At 46.9% G+C, this 16,469-nt stretch overlaps 1 long non-coding RNA gene across 1 annotated transcript; it reads right to left on the reverse strand.

Moving 5' to 3' along the window:
- Positions 1-320: 320 nt before the first annotated feature.
- Positions 321-16,048, reverse strand: LOC118494930. The gene is made up of 3 exons (XR_004897131.1): positions 16,037-16,048; positions 4,679-4,684; positions 321-408 (listed from the first exon to the last, which is right to left on the reverse strand). It is a non-coding gene; the product is annotated as an uncharacterized LOC118494930 (long non-coding RNA).
- Between the last annotated feature and the right edge of the window lie 421 nt (positions 16,049-16,469).

Genomic DNA, 16,469 nt, shown 5'->3' on the forward strand with positions numbered 1-16,469 from the left:
ACTGTTGTTCAGCCATGTTTCCACAAAAACACAGCAGTCTCTGAACTTGTGTTGGGAGTTTCGTTGAAGTTGGATGTAGTCCAGTTTGTTGTCTAATGAGCGGACATTTGCAAGCAGGATGGATGGATGAAGCGTTAGCTTTCCACCTAGCTCAAACTCCTGCCCTCGTTCTGCGTTTCCGCTTGCTCGCACATCGCTTTCGATGTCCTCTTCCCCGGCTAGTGGCATCAAGCGACACCGCAGGCTGAGGTGCTGGTCTGCGTAGCAGGAGAATCTTGTGTAGTGTGTTGAGTATTCCGTCTGTAATAAAGTGTCCTGCATATTCTCCGATCTGTACCAATGTATCCCGGTGGTACACATGTGTGGTAGTTTGAATGCACATAATTGCAAGGTTGCTGCTGAAAAAGTCTTTGCCAAACTGTTCCTCGCTGTATTGCGGCTCGTACAGGTAGCCAGGAGCATCGGATTCGCACACCAGAACTTCAAAATCCCCGTCTGCCATAGCATCTTCAAAACTACTTGAACCTGGAAAGTGTTGTTTACCTGTTTCATCCAGATTTGTGTATTATCATTTTTTTCTAATAGTCATAATAAAGATAATACCCAGCCTAACTGTCATAGTTCTATTTCGTATAAGCTTCGCCCTCTAAGCCACGCTATTGGGTTTATCCCTTCGCATCGTCGTGAAGATTTTCTTTCCCGCCCTAGCGTGCCGCTCGGGCTTCAACTACGTCCGCAAATACTGTATATAAACAGAGCGGACCCGTAGCTCTGCTCCCACTTTATCTTCAGCAAGCAGTTATGAAGAAGGTTATGAAGACCTCCGGCTCCAGCGGCGTCCGCTCCTGCCCCTCCTGCGAGACCGGCTACATCTTCTCGCCGGATCTCCACCCCCGCTTCGAGACCTGCCTCAGTGCTCACGCCGGCAAGGCTCTCACCTCCGACGCCTCCTGCCCTTTTTGCGCCCGCCTGCCTTCTAAAGAGCTTCAACGGCGGGCGGACGCTTTTCTGGCTTTTGAGGTCGACGGAGAGGGGGACGGCAGCTGGGCAGACCGACGTGACACCGTCGATGCCCTGGAACCGCTGGAAGAGGGCGTCTTCGACAGGCACGGGTCCGATGACTCGTCTCCCCCGAATGACGATTCCCTCTCCGGTTTTCCCTCCTCCCCGCTGGGAGAACTGGAACACGAGACAGGGATTGATGCCTTTCTATTATGGCTCTCCCCATCTCCAGAACAGCCAGGGGCACCGCCTCAGCGGTCGTCCCCTCTGCCACAGGCGGCTCCACCCTCCACCACCAAGGCTCTTTTTCTGGACCTGCCGGACATCATTCCAGCCCACACTCGCGGCCTCTTGAGCGGTGACATCTACTCCCAGGAACCGCCGTCCAAACGAGGAGGCTCTCGCTCAGCCCGGGAAACTGAGGGCTCCAGTCTCTCGCTATGCCCCGTTCACACGTGTTCATGGCGACACAGAGGCAGGCTTCCCTTCGGTCCCCCCCCTGGAGCAGAGCCTGGCGCCAATCCTACTCCCGAAGGCTACTTTTTTTGGCCACCGGAAGCCGACCCCCCCGTCCCCCCAAGATCAGGTTTGCGCCCAGGTTACTGACCGGTCACACCAATGTGGCCCAGCGAAATATCTGGCTCCACATGTCACAGCTATCCACGGAGGTCAGACGTGAGCTTCTGTACAGCCCCATAGCTCCCGATGGTCTATTTGGGCCTCACTTACAGACAGCCACGTCCCACCTCCACCAGGCGACCGAGGAAGTTGAGCAGCTACGGCGGCTTGGCTCCTGGAAAGCGGCTCCCCATCAGCAGCGCCACCGCTCCACCAACCGCCATAAGAGGAAACTCCCCACAGCCTCTGCTGCGGCTGCGCCTTCCCAGGCTTCGACCTCCGCTCCTCTGCCTGCCCCCCCACAGCGGCAGCCGGCCCCTGACCGGCAGGTTTCACGGGGCCGAAGGACCATGAAGGCGGCTCCCACCTGGTCAAACCCGAACGTCTGTCCCTCCACGGTTGGAAACCGGAAACACAACGGCCCTTTTAAGGGCCACTTCAGTCTATCTAAAGAGCACTTTCCATCCAACCGATTAGCCCTTGTTCCCACTGAATATTACGCTGATGTCATGACAGATGTTCCCCACACAAGCACACACCAGGTCACCGCTGCTCGCGGAGCTCCGCCGCTCTCTCACTGTACAGACGGTGAGAGCATACGCCCACCTGCTTCAATTAGCGCCGCTCAGTTATCCTCCTCCCCCCGGCTATGCCAGCGGGATAAGGACAACGATGACCCGCCACCCTTTCGACAGGGCCCTACCATGGGCTGGGCGACACAATCTACTCATGTCTCACCCAGCGGCGGGACGGGCTCTGCGCTTCTTGCTAGCTATGTCTGTAAACAACACACAGACATACGCGCGCCCGCTCTCAGAGCACAGCGCGGCATGGATCAGGCTGACACACATGGACTCGTAGATGTCAAAACTGATATCACGGGGCTACACTCTCCAGTTCGCCTCCCCCCCCGCCTCGTTTTGCGGGCGTGTTGGAGACAACCGTGTCATCCCAGGCAGAATCAGACGCCATGACGTCAGAACTATGGGAACTGCTGTCAAAAGGAGCAATTTCCCGCGTTCCTCCAAGGGAGGAGAACGAGGGATTTTATTCCCGCTACTTTCTCACTCCAAAAAAGTCAGGTGGGTTACGCCCCATCCTCGACCTGTCCCAGTTCTACCGGTGCGTCATGGAGCGTCCATTCTACATGTTGACTATCAGACATGTGTTGGAATGCGTGCGCCACCAAGAATGGTTTACATCTATGGATCTGAAAGACGCATACTTTCACATCCAAATCATTCCCAGACACAGGAAATTCCTGCGTTTCTTTTTCCGTGGGGCTCATTTCCAGTACAACCAACTACCGTTCGGTTACTCACTGGCCCCCTGCACTTTTTCCAAGTGTATGGAGACGGCGCTTTAGCCATTCCGGAAAAAAGGCGTCAGAGGCCTGTTTTATCTGGATGATTTGCTCATCCTGGCTCCCTCTCGGGAAACGGCGGCGCTGCACATTGTGGCAGTTCTGCGGCACCTGCAGACACTGGGTTTCGCCATAAACTGGCAGAAAAGCTCATTGGTTCCCGCACAATCGATTTATCGGTTTATCTGGGCGTAGTGCTAAACTCGATTTTTATGAGAGCCAGGCTGTCAACACCAAGGCAAGACGCGCTGCTCTCTCTCCTGTCGCGCACCACGCCACGCGCAAAGGTGTCAGCGCTCTCCGTCATGCGCCTTATGGGCATGATGTCCGCGGGCTACATGGTGGTCCCCCTGGGGCTTCTCCACATGAGAAAAATCCAGAGGTGGTTCCTCCGTCAGCATCTCGACCCCATATGTCACAAGTGGCGAATGCTGATCATTCCTCCTTCCTTACAGTCGGACCTGTCATATTGGGGGAAGTCCCCTGGGCAAGGTGACGTCATACATGACAGTGTACACGGACACGTCCCTCACTGGCTGGGGAGGAATGTGCGAATCACAGGTGGTGGGAGGAGAATGGCCACCCCCCCCTCTCCCACACATAAACTGCCTGGAGCTGTACACGGTGCTGAAAGTTTTGAAACACTTTGCCCCGGTGGTAGCAGGGAGACATGTCGTCATACAGACAGACAATGTTACTGCAGCAGCGTTCATAAATCGCCAGGGCGGCGTACGTTCGGCCCGGCTATTGGAAATAGCCAGGAGCCTTCTGCTGTGGGCACACAGTCACCTGCTTTCCCTCAAGGCTGTCTACATCCCCGGGATACTAAACTGGGCGGCAGACCTAATGTCGAGGGGAGGGCCCTCTCACAACGAATGGAAATTGAATCCCACTATTGTTCAGAAGCTGTGGAGCAGGTTCGGGAAAGCGGAGGTGGATCTGTTCGCCTCACGAGAAAACACACAGTGCGCTCTGTGGTTTTCCTTGAGCGCACGGGACAATCCACCCCTCAGCGTGGACGCTTTCTCCCACCACCCCTGGCCCAGAACCCTCCTATACGCTTTTCCCCTGGTCCCTCTGATTCCTCGTCTCCTGGAACGCATCCAGGAGGAGAATCTGTCGGTCATCTTGGTGGTGCCGGAGCGCAGGAGCGCATCCTGGTTCCCGACACTGGTCCAGCTGCTGGCGGGTCCCCCCTGGCAGTTGCCGTGGCACGAGGACGCCCTGTCATAGCTGGACGGCGCGATATTCCACCCCCCGGTGATAACCCAGCGACTGTGGGGCTGGCTGCTGAGCGGGAACGCTTGCAGAGGTTAGGCTTGCCTCCTGCCGTGGTGCGCACTATTCAGAGCGCGAGAGCCCCCTCCACAACAGCGTGTTACGCGGCGCGTTGGTCCGCTTTCCAGCGCTGGTGCACGGAGAGGGAAACAGATCCTATATCGTGTCCCCTGCCTCTCATGTTGACTTATCTCCAAACATTGGTAGATAACGATCTGGCAGTCAAAGCCTACGCAGCGGCCATTTCATCCTGCCACGAAGGCTATGGAGAGAGAACGGTTTTTGCGCACCCCCTAGTAAAGCGTTTTTTGAAAGGGGTCAGACGACAAAAACCCGCCGTGTGATCTCTCACTCCCCAATGGGATCTGGCCCTGGTGCTTCGAGCTCTGGGGAAGCCTCCTTTCGAGCCCTTGGCACAAGCCTCTCTCAGGTTGCTGTCCCTAAAAACGGCGCTTCTCCTTGCCCTGACGTCAGCCAAGCGAGTGAGCGACTTATGTGCGCTGTCAGTTTCACCATCCTGTCTCTCCATTAGAGGGGACGGGAGCGCAGCCACCCTACAGCCTAACCCTTCTTTCACACCGAAAATTTTAACAAATTCCTTTCGGTCAAGGGTTTTTTCCCTCCAGGGTTTTTTCCCCCCCGCCTCATAACAACGACGTGGAGGGGGTTTCCCACCGATTGTGCCCGGTGCATGCGTTATCACAGTACGTTTTACGCACGGCGGACATAAGGCGGACACAACAGCTGTTTGTACACTATAGGGAACACTCCCAAGGAGCGGCCCTGTCAAAACAGCGTCTGTCTCACTGGCTGTGTGAGGCTATCACGCAGGCCTATAACACGAAGGGGGCGGAGCCCCCCCAGGGCACATTCTACAAGGGCACTATCGGCATCAACAGCTCTGTTCAGAGGCATGTCAGTAGCCGACATCTGCGCGGCAGCCTCTTGGGCATCCCCATGCCCTTTCATCCGTTTCTATTTGCGGGATATGTCCGAGTCCTCGCTGACTCTCGGTCCTATCCTCACTCAATGACGGATGATGCCCCGTCGTATATGTGGGCCGGGTGCCGAGAGGAGAGCGGCGCCCCACATATATGTGTAGCCTATGTATATATATGTACATATGTATATATATATATTCGTCGCTATCACACATCCTCTCTCACTGCCATGCACGCCTACAATCATGATATGTGCCACTGCATGTGCACTGCCTGGGGTCCCCCCCCCCCCTACTCTGGGTGGCTGGGAGGGACTCGGGCGTCCCATAATTATCAATCAGGTACTACCCTCACCAATCATGCACGCCTGCCCTCTCGGCTAGGCCAAATTATTACCATGGCAGGCCCCGTTACCTAGATAACGGATTATCTGATACAGTCCCTTGTCAGTGCATGAGAGAGAGACAGAGGGAAATAAAGTTTAGTCTATGTTCCACTGTGGGCTCTGGGTCGCAGGTGGCATTGACTACATCAGCTTCGCCCTAACCCAATAGCGTGGCTTAGAGGGCGAAGCCTATATGAAATAGAACGATAGTTACGTTATTGTAACTCCAGATTCTATGAGTATAGGCGTAGCCCTCTAAGATCTGGGCCACTTGCTCCAGTTACATTAGCTGAAGAAAAAGCTTATGTTGGGAGCAGAGCTACGGGTCCGCTCTGTTTATATACAGTATTTGCGGACGTAGTTGAAGCCCGAGCGGCACGCTAGGGCGGGAAAGAAAATCTTCACGACTGCGCTTGTGCGAAGGGATAAACCCAATAGCGTGAGGAGCATCTCGCTGCAGTCTGGGGGAAGGTGGGGCTTGACATCAAGCCCCGCCCACATCCAAGTCAGTCTTTTTTTTTTTTTTTTTTTTTACCTACGTCGTGTCCCCATACGCTCGAACGGACCAAGACGGTAGCAAACTTGATATCCTCTTGTTTCACATTAGATGACAGAAACTGATGTAAGCTAAACACAAATGACATTTCATGCAACAACAGTGAACTATAATTGGGCCCGTGTACTATTTCGTTCATTTGATTTCCGACTTTGAAACGAAAAGAGTGGTTCAGAAATAACGTAAGACTGCTCCAGTGAAAGCCTCATTTTCATGAGCTTTTGCTGCTAGCTAGCTCGGAAGCTACAGCTGATGGCAGGCAGGTTGCTAATTAGCCAATGCTAAAAAGTATGGAAGTACTAGTTTCCCCTGCTTTCTATCAATATTCTTCAGTATTTGTCTTTTGGTGTAGTTTGCTTACATGCTCGTAGACATGTAAATGAACTGTTTGCGTGCTAGCTAAGTCAACGGTCAACACCTTTTATATTGTAACGTGAACGCTCAGGCTGCGTTAGCTTCAGCTAAACCACAGCCGCAACTTGCACTGCCCCGTTAAAATGCAACTTCAACCCTCGGATATAACGGTAATCACGTAGCGATTTTACTGTATCTAAACATCTGTATGTGTGTTCGACCTTTTGAAATACTTAGATTAGGTGTGTTACTGTGCAGGTAATATCCGAGGAGCATCTCGCATGATTGTGAATTGTACTGACCCAGATAGAGAGACCATTTAAAGACTCAGGAACCCTTTGTAGGTGTTTTGGATTAATTAGCTGATTAGAGTGGGACACTTTGAGCCTAAAATATTGAACCTTTTCACAATATTCTAATTTTCTGAGGGTTTTCATAAACTGTAAGCCATAGTCATCAAAATTATAACAAATACAGGCTTGAAATATCTCGCTTTGCATGTAATAAGTCTATATAATTAGTTTTACCTTTGAAGTTGAATTACTGAAATAAATGAACTTTTGCACAATATTCTAATTTTTCGAGTTTCACCTGTATGCTTCTGGTTCACCTGTTAATTGTTAAAGCAAAATAGCCCCTTTGTACATTTGGTTGTGACTGAATTCTTGCTGTTAATATGAAAGTCCATAACGAAACAACACACCATTCTACTTTTGAGGGCTAAATTAAATGAAATATGGCTTGTTTTCCGTTTAAACACATTATCATCAATATTAACAAGGTTTAAAATGACCCATTTTTCAAATTTGGATATCATTTCAAAATCAGAAATCAGTAGTAACTACAGGAAAACTTCACTGTTGCATGAAATGTCGTTTGTGTTTAGCCTACATCATTCTATCTAATGTGAATCAAGAGGCTATATCAGCTTCGCTACCAGGCTGTCTTTTTTTTTTTTTTTGTCTTCAAAAAACTTTATTATTCAAGTACAGATCCATAAACACATTGAAAACATTAAATGCATACATACATACATACACGAAAAAGGGGCGCATTAAATTTACATTAAAGAGGTTGTAAGGCATTGTAAATGTTCAGAGTCCGGATGCCTTTCTTATTTGTCAGTCCTTTTTTAAAGTTTTAAAATATAATTTCATGTCATTTTTAAATTGGTGACTAGCCTATTCAGTTTTCTTTCAGATCATTTACATTTATAGATATAAAATTTTCAAATAAAATTAAAAGATTCAAAATAAAAAACATGGCATTTATCCAAATAATTGTCTTCATAGTAAAAAAATTCTACCAGGCTGTCTTGGTCATGGATGTATTAAGAGAACAGTCTTGGTCCGTTAGAGCGTATGGGGAATGACGTAATCAAACAAAAATGGCTGACTTGGATGTGGGGCTTGATGTCAAGCCCCGCCTTCCCGCAGACTGCAGCGAGATATACGCCTATACTCATAGAATCTGGAGTTACAATAACGTAACCATTGATCTTGAGGTACAGTTGAAAAGTATCAGGTTGTCAAAGTTTTAAGTTTTTTTTTTAGATTAGCTTTATTATCTCTACACATTATCAGTGACAGAATCACTTTGCATTGGCAGGAGCTATTGTTTTCTTATGGACAGAGTGAAAATGCTGCACCTGACAGCAGCGCTACCTTGAACGTTGCACACTCTCCAAATTGTTTGCCACACCGCTGAGCTCGAAGTTCAATCAGTTTCAACTTTGACCTTGTTTTGTCTGCGGCTTTCAATGTGCATCTTCTCTATTGTGTCTGTAATGTACAGTACTGTACAACACCACATTAAAGAGGAACTCCAAACATCTTTTTTGCACTCTACAGACAATCACATTCTTGTTGGCATAAGATGTTAATACAGATGTTTTTTTCCAACAAAACACGTTTTTCTGCTTAAAATGAGCTTGTAGCCTAGGTGTCTGCTGTGTAAGTTCGGTTAGGCCGATTCTCTCCCCCCTACCTAAATGTTACAAAATAGGCAAGGATCTGTATTACGTACATTAACCCCTCCCAGACTATGGTAGCAGCTGCTGTGCCAAGTATAAAAGGCAGACGAATACAGTTTGTGCCTCTTACACATAGTTCCTAATTGCAATAGCATAAAAAAAACCTGACTAGCGCCAGCGGAAAAACAACATTGTCCATGAATGAGATGTATTCCTCCTCAGTGAAAGTAAACACAACCCATGAACCCACATATAACTGTGCTATATTCAGAGCTTAACAAGATATTTAGGGCTGATGAACTGTGATGTTAACAGCAATGAATGGCCGGGCCACAGCGATGCACTGACACTTCCCCACAGACACACAGACTGGAGAGGCTCTAATGCCCAGCTACAACAGAGATACCTGTAACTCTCTCAAAGGGCCATAGAGTAAATGTGCTTCCAGTGACAGTCAAAGCTCCGTAAGTCTCCCTGTCTTTCAAGTGGAGACACTGAGAATCTGAGAGTGGCTGGTTAGCTTTGACTACCAGCTCTACATCGCTGTCCATGCTACAGTGAGCGGTGGTCAGTCTCATTTTTAAAATATGCTGGAAGGCAGAGTTTTAGTAGAATTTTAGGGTGTACTTACCCATTCTACAATCTTGGCAGCAACACTACAATGTGACAGAAGTCAGCAGTCAGTCAGGGCTACAAGGTTTACTTTCTAAACAGTCTTTGGGAAGATTAATTTGGTTTTTAGATTTCCCTGTGCTTCCCTAGTACTTGGCACGTATTAGTGACATAAGTCAAGAAAACACTTAGATATGACGTGGCCAAAGAAGGAAGAGGCAGAAACCAAGGAGACAGACAGATGGAGACAGAGTAGTAGGCAGGGTATGTTGGTGATGGATGAGACTACAGGGGAGAGTTAGACTTCTGACGTGGTGCGATTCTACTGATTTATATTTGAGGGAGTGCTCTATCACTCTCAGAGGGGTGAAGGAAAGAGTAGAGAGGGGAGTGAGGTGAAAGTGAGGACATTAGATCGCCCTGGTAAACCAATCTGTCAATCAGATGGGTTGTTATTCACTGCATGTCCTCATCTGTATCCTGTGTTTGTATGTGAGCACTTTAGTTGAAATGTTCTATATTTATAACACCAATTGCTGTTGGATTTCTGTATGTTTGTGCCAATGAGGTGGTGTGCATGCGTGCATGTGTGTGTGTGTGTGTGTGTGTGTGTGTGTGTGTGTGTGTGTGTGTGTGTGTGTGTGCGTGCGTGCGTGCATGCGTGCGTGTGTGTGTGTGTGTGTGTGTGTGTGTGTGTAGGCTTGTGTGACACATGTTGTGTGAGTGTGGGTGTGTGATGTACCTCTTCATCTGAGTATATAAATCAGTATATAAATCACTGTAAATAATCACTGTTTATCTTCCTTTGTTGTGTTTTTTTTTCTTTACCGCTGTTAGTGTGTGTGTGCTCATGTTTGTGTGTGGGTGTGTGTGTGTGTTTTTTTGTTTGTGTGGGTGAGCCAGTCGGGAGGTGTTTGTATGTGATAACAAACTGGATAAAAAAAGAACTGACTGTAGCGCTGAACACACACACACACACACACACACACACACACACACACACACAGAAACTCCCTTGTGGCCAAAATACACATGCGTTAAACCCTTCAAGCAATTAAAGCACTTCAGCAATATCTCCGTATCCAATCACAAGACTTAAGATTACGGCCGTGACCAATGAGGATAAAACGCTTTAACTCTGTGTATCTGTCACATATTCAAACACTCATGTTTGGCTAACAGGGCATGAAAATTGCAAATCTCCATAACCAATCGCAAAGCAGTCAGGTAAATAAAATGTAAGTAATTTGCACATACAAAGTGACTCATTGATTATGTAATGTTTAAATCCATAATTCATTTATATTCAGAATTGGTAAAATAACAGAACTCTGTGTGGGGATAAATGCACAAGCAACTGTGTAAACCTGATTACAAAATACTTAAATACTATAACAAATATTTCTTTTACCAAATAATAAAATTAAACCAAAGCAACAAAAGTAATTAGTGTGCAGCAACTGGCACTGACGACAGCCGCTATTAGTTGAGATAAGCTCCTAGTTACCAGTCTCTTTGCCTGGAACAAATTAGCAGATGATTTGATCACATCATGTTGCTTTTATGAAACATTTTATGACAGCATACTGTCTAGGGCTATATTTCACTAAAGATATTTACTGTGCAGGTCATGTGTATCGGTCACACAGGCTAACACTGCACATGCACAACAAGCCAGAGTAGCACAAAGATAACAACAAAGGCACACAAAAACAAACACATATTGAAACACACAGTCACAGGGTAGACATCAAACAAAGAGATGCAGACGGAGGCAAAGGCACATGATGCACGCCAGGGAGCCGAGCTGTGATCATGACTGGGGTAATAGTGAAGCCTCAGAGGGGAGTTGCCCCAGGCTTAGCTTAAGATGTGTAACAGGATCAGATAGAATATATGCATGTTCAATACAAAACAACAAAAACAACAACAATAACATGTAAAAGAAAAACACATGCACAACAGACATGTGGACATGGACATGCATATGTATGCAAGTGCTAATGCAATTGTGAGTATCTGTGTGCATGTTTTTTTGAATTCTACTGTATGGCCAATGCAGGTCAATTAATAATGCAATACTTGCAGAGGTAAAGAAAGCCTGTGTGTCTGGTGAAAGCATAGAGGGGGAGGACGAAGGAGAAAGAGACAATGAGAGACAAAGAGAATGAGGCGATGGGCAAGTGGAGGGGACAAGATGGCACAAAGCAAAGCCTTTAAAGGTTTCTCTAAGTCTGTCTCACACCAACTAACAATTTAAGGAGCATGAAGATCAGTGTCTTGCTGGAGGGCTCTTCAGAAGGCTCTATAGCTGTTGTGGATTTGAACTTTGACCTTTTGGTTACAGTGTCTTTAGCCCTCCCCTCTCCTCCAACTTATCTACTAACATGTTTGTGCATATTCATACTGTAGACAGCATCCAAAAAACATGTATGCCCGTATGTTGTTCATATATTATGTTTTCATATATATTTACCCCTAACGTGTCTTCTTCCTCCTCCCCGAACCACGCAGACACAGGACGATTAATTGGAAACAGGAGCTGCTTGTGTTTCATTAATGTGATCGTCATGTTTCCAGGAAATGATTCACTACCCGTGAAAAAAAAAAAAGGAGGATAATTAGCAAAAAACAACTAACGCAGCTTATCATTACAAAGGCCTCAGCACAGAAAAGTGAGAATGATTGGATATAATTTTGCAAGAATGAGGACGGAAGATGGAGGATGGGGTAAATAAGGGACAGGCAATATCAGCCTCAGGGATTTGCAATGGTTGGATAGCCGATTTGAGGCTGACTGTTGGAAGAAAAGAGTCACAGTTGATAGGTAGGTTAACATGCTATTCACAGTACTACAATTTATTTTTCTTTAAAAAGCATTACAAAAAAAAAGTGTTATTAAACTGCTGGTGTATAGACTGATTTGTTTAGGATGCAATAGGGACAGAAAAAGAGAGCCATGGGTACAGACAGAATGGATGAGATTAAAGAGGTCAGGAGGGAGCCAGTCGGGGGGGGGAGTAGATTTTATTGTCTGTTTGTGAGGATATGCTGAAGAATGGGGGATGTGATGGGAGGAGGAAGAGGAGGTCAGGGGGAAAATGGAGGAAGGAGGCATGAAGGTAGAAAAAGTCCTCCGGGAGATAAGAATAGAGCATTGGAGGGATACATCAGCACATGTCTGCATCACTGGAGACGCAGTGTAACTAGTGGCCCGATAAGAAGTGTGGTGGGTAGCCAAACAGGAAGAGGTGGAGAGAACATGTCAGCGTGTGAGTACGTGTGCGTATGTGTGTTTGTGTGTGCGTGCGCATGAAGCCAATATTGAAATACAGTACAGGGAAAGGTGTGGGTGCCGAGGTGCGAAAGGGATGATGAGGATGGATGTGAGCGTGTGCACACATGACAACCAGTGGTGGTGCAGAGTGAGTATTATAAAGAGGTGTATTCTTTTCTGCAGACAACAGGGCCAAGGGTGGGTGGGTAAGTGCTTGGTGGGGGGGTGACACTTGAGAGGCCGAAGAATGGTATAGGGGAGCGTCAGAGGACTGAAATGGGGTGTTGGGGTTGCGAGGGCTTTTGCTAGGTGTGGGAGAGGACAGCTGGATGTACAGTACACAAACCAAGCTGATTGTGGAGGAGGATAATAAAGGGGCAGGGGGAAAGAAGTGGGAGGATGATAAAGAGGGGGCTGAGGGGTAGATGGAGGTGGGGCCCTGTGAGCCAAGAAAAGGCAGAGGAGGGGATGAGGAGGGGTGGGCATGTGAGACAGACAGGGAAGAAGGGAAGGAGGGAAAAAAATAGAAGACGAAGAGTGAGTCGCTGCAGTAGAGCTCCTCACCCACAAAGGAACCCCATGCAGCCTCAGCCACTGAGCCAGATCCACTGCAGCTGCGACTGCTGGGAGTTAGTTAGTGTGTGTGTGTGTGTGTGTGTGTGTGTGTGTGTGTGTGTGTGTGTGTGTGTGTGTGTGTGTGTGTGTGTGTGTGTGAGTGAGTGTGTAAGTTTGCGACCAAGTTAAGGTGTGTGTGCACGTGTTTATTTGAACCTGTGGTGGGAACTGTGGCTTTGAAACCTTGACCACATGCGAGACTGAGGTCTGAATCTCTGCAACACACTGCAGAGTGGCAGTGAAAAAGTGGGTTAGAGAAAGAGAGTGTGAGCGAGACCTGAGAGAGGGAGAGAGAAATAGACACGGACAGGGAGAGAGAGAGAGAGAGAGAGAGAGAGAGAGAGAAAGAGCTAGAGATCGAAAGTGCCAGGGAGAGACAAAGAATAAGAGACTAAAAGATTGAGAAAAATAAAGATTAAACAAAGAGGAGATTAGGTCAAAAGGAGGAAGAAAAGAAGGAGGAGGGCAGGAGTAAGTGAGTGAGTGAGCGAGTGAGTGAGTGAGTGAAGCAAGTCATGATGGAGACAAAGAGTGATAAAGGTCGGGTGGGGGGAACACATTGGAGAGAGGGAGCAGAGCAGAGTTAGGAGATGTAAAGTGAAAGAAATAGATGGACTATCTGTGAGCGAGGGAAAAGGATAGGAGAGTTGGATTAATGAAATAAATGCAGAGGAGGGCTCTGGAGAAAAAAGAGGAGATAGGAGAAGAAGGCAGGAGGAGAAAGAGGGTAGAGATAAAAAGAGGGGGCTGAGCGGGGCAGAGGAAGAGATTAATAGTTTTGTAGATCTGCTCCTGTGTTGGTACCTCAAGAGTAATGCCTTTTTTCCCCAATCCTTTCTTCCATCCTGCTAGATTCCCTTTTAAAAGGGCTTCTTGAAACAGATGCAATCGCGCACACACATGCGTACATGCGTGTACACAGACCCACACGCACAATGAATATCGGCTTTGATTCATGTAAGCTGTCTCCATTCCAGTGAGCATTTGCCAGCTCACTAATAGGAGAAATTCTTTAATACTGTGCCACTGTGGATTTCAAAGCCACTTACTGTAGTTCACATGTCTCCGAACACATTCAAAGGCCTGGGCCGTCAATCTACTGCCATAAATAACCCACAATACAGAGCTGGTTGCTGCATCCGGAGGGGATATTTGTAGAAGTGTGTGCTTGTGTGTGCAGGTGAACACGTGTGCGTGCGTGCTTGTAACACTAAATAGTCCCATTTGCAAGAGTTTCTAGAGAGGAACTTTGATCTTGGTGCTTATGATTAATTACTTCAGCACGGTATCTGTGAGTGCCACTGAGGTTCCCGGGCCATTCAGCTCAATATCCACCATGTACAACATCAGCATGTTCAAAGCTTATACTGAAACCTATTGTCTGGGCTGGGACTTTATTGTAAAATCCGCAATGGTTAGGCAAGCTGCCTTCTCTAATTTACCCTGGCAAGTCTTTCAGTACCAACCACCACGTGCAGACAAAAAGCCTCCATCTAATTATGTTAACGATGGTGTAAAACATTTATGGCTTATAGTTCTTAGTGCTGCAAACTCTATTCCTCTCCACTGACTGTTTTTGGGGCCTCACCTGCAGTAGCGCTGTATTCCTGTGACTGAAGTTGAGCACTGGCGTCATTAATATTTAGCTCTGGAATGCTAATGATCTCTCTGAATCATATCATTACGCCTCAACCTCCAATTAACCTCTCCAGAACTCTATCGTTCTCTCGCGCCCCCCTCTCCCGACCATTTCTCTTCCCCTCCCATCTTACACTCTCACACTGACTTTCTGTGTCTTTGCTTTTTAACTGTCTTTCCTCCTCTCTTTCAATCTCTCTCTGGGACTCTCTGCCTTTGCCTCCCTCACCTTTTTTTCATCTCTAACTCTCTTTGGCACATTTTGCCTTTCAAAGAATGAATGCCAAAACAGTATTCCCTCTCTTGTGTTTGTGTGTGTGTGTGTGTGTGTGTGTGTGTGTGGGTGTGTGCTTGTGTGCGTGCGTGGGTGCGTGCGTGTGTGCACCCTGGGTCTGTGCAAACCTAAAAGACAGCTCCAGTCTTTCGGAGTTCATGCAGTCTCCCGAGAAATCCAAGGCCCTGTTCTCCGTTTGTCCTTGGTACATTTTTAATAAAGCTAATCGGAGATTGTTGGATGAACCTCGTCACCTGCCTGTCACTCTTTCTCTTTTCATTCTCTCTACAATACACTTTCTGTGTGAGAGGCAGAGGGGAAGAGAGCTCTCAGGAGTGGATGTGGTTCAATAAAGTTTTTTTCTCTTGAAAATAGTTATGAACTACCTCCACAATACTGTGTCCCTATGAAGTTCAGTACAGGTATGTGTAGCCTGTCTGATGTGTGTACAGGTATGAACCCAACCTATATATTCTATCAATCACACAGTGAGTCATTCTTGTATTTTGTCAGGAACAGTTTATCAGTGAAAGGCAGGGGATGAACTTACTTCTCTTTAAAGGCCCTCTTTCACGTTATTATCGACTCTGTTCTCTCTTTTAAAATCATCAGCTTCTATGGCATCTCCCTTCACTGAATTACCACATATGAATTACAGCAGTGATCTTGAGAGGAGAGCCACAATATAAATACCTTGTTGATGGCCTACCTCATGCTGTCGTAGGACAACTCGCTTATTCAGTTTTCACACCAACAAGTTCTCTGAACCATACGACGATATTGGTCGTTTATTTCTACCCTCTAATATGACCCAAAGGAGCGTTTCATAAATTAGAGCCCCTAGCGGTGGTAGGATACGTAATGGTTTTAAACGTGTTGTTAACGTTGTGAAACAGTCACAGTTTGTTAAGGTTTAGGCGCAAAAACTACTTTGTTATGTTTAGGCACCAACACTAATTAATTAAGATTGTGGTTTCTGTTAAAATCAGACGCTACTGTCGGTACACGATAAGTGCTGCCTGCACGATCCGTTCTGCGCATGATGTTCGTGCATGCGCTGTTGTACGAGGATTTACGACACTGCACGATCTGTTCCACGCTTCCGGTCGTAGTTGTAGCGCTCTGCCGTTAGCCTCCACAGGCAAGCTAACGTTAGTTTAGCTAACAGCTAATTCGGTTAAACGCTAGCTGATTGTAGCGGTCTGCCGTTTACCTCCACAGGCAAGCTAACGTTAGTTTAGTTAACAGCTAATTCGGCTAGCTGAGACAGCATGTAATAACTTTAAAAGACTCTCAAAATAAAACCTGAAAATAACCATTAAAATATATAACAGCTGTTACGTCAGTTCTACTTTACTTGTGCTCATTTAAAATACAATCACTCAATACTTGTCTTTATTGTTAATACTGTAAAATCTTAATTTAGATGTAGCCTGCTTTTCCCATTGTTAATTTTGAGTTAACGTTGTTTTAGACTGAATCAAGCTGTCAGCTAGCGGTTAGCCAAATTAGCTGTTAGCTAAACTAACGTTAGCTTCCTAGTGTGAGGCTACTAGAGGCTAGTGTGGAACGGATCGTGCAGTG

This window comes from Sander lucioperca, chromosome 4 (assembly GCF_008315115.2).
Source record: "Sander lucioperca isolate FBNREF2018 chromosome 4, SLUC_FBN_1.2, whole genome shotgun sequence".
Lineage (NCBI taxonomy): Eukaryota > Metazoa > Chordata > Actinopteri > Perciformes > Percidae > Sander > Sander lucioperca.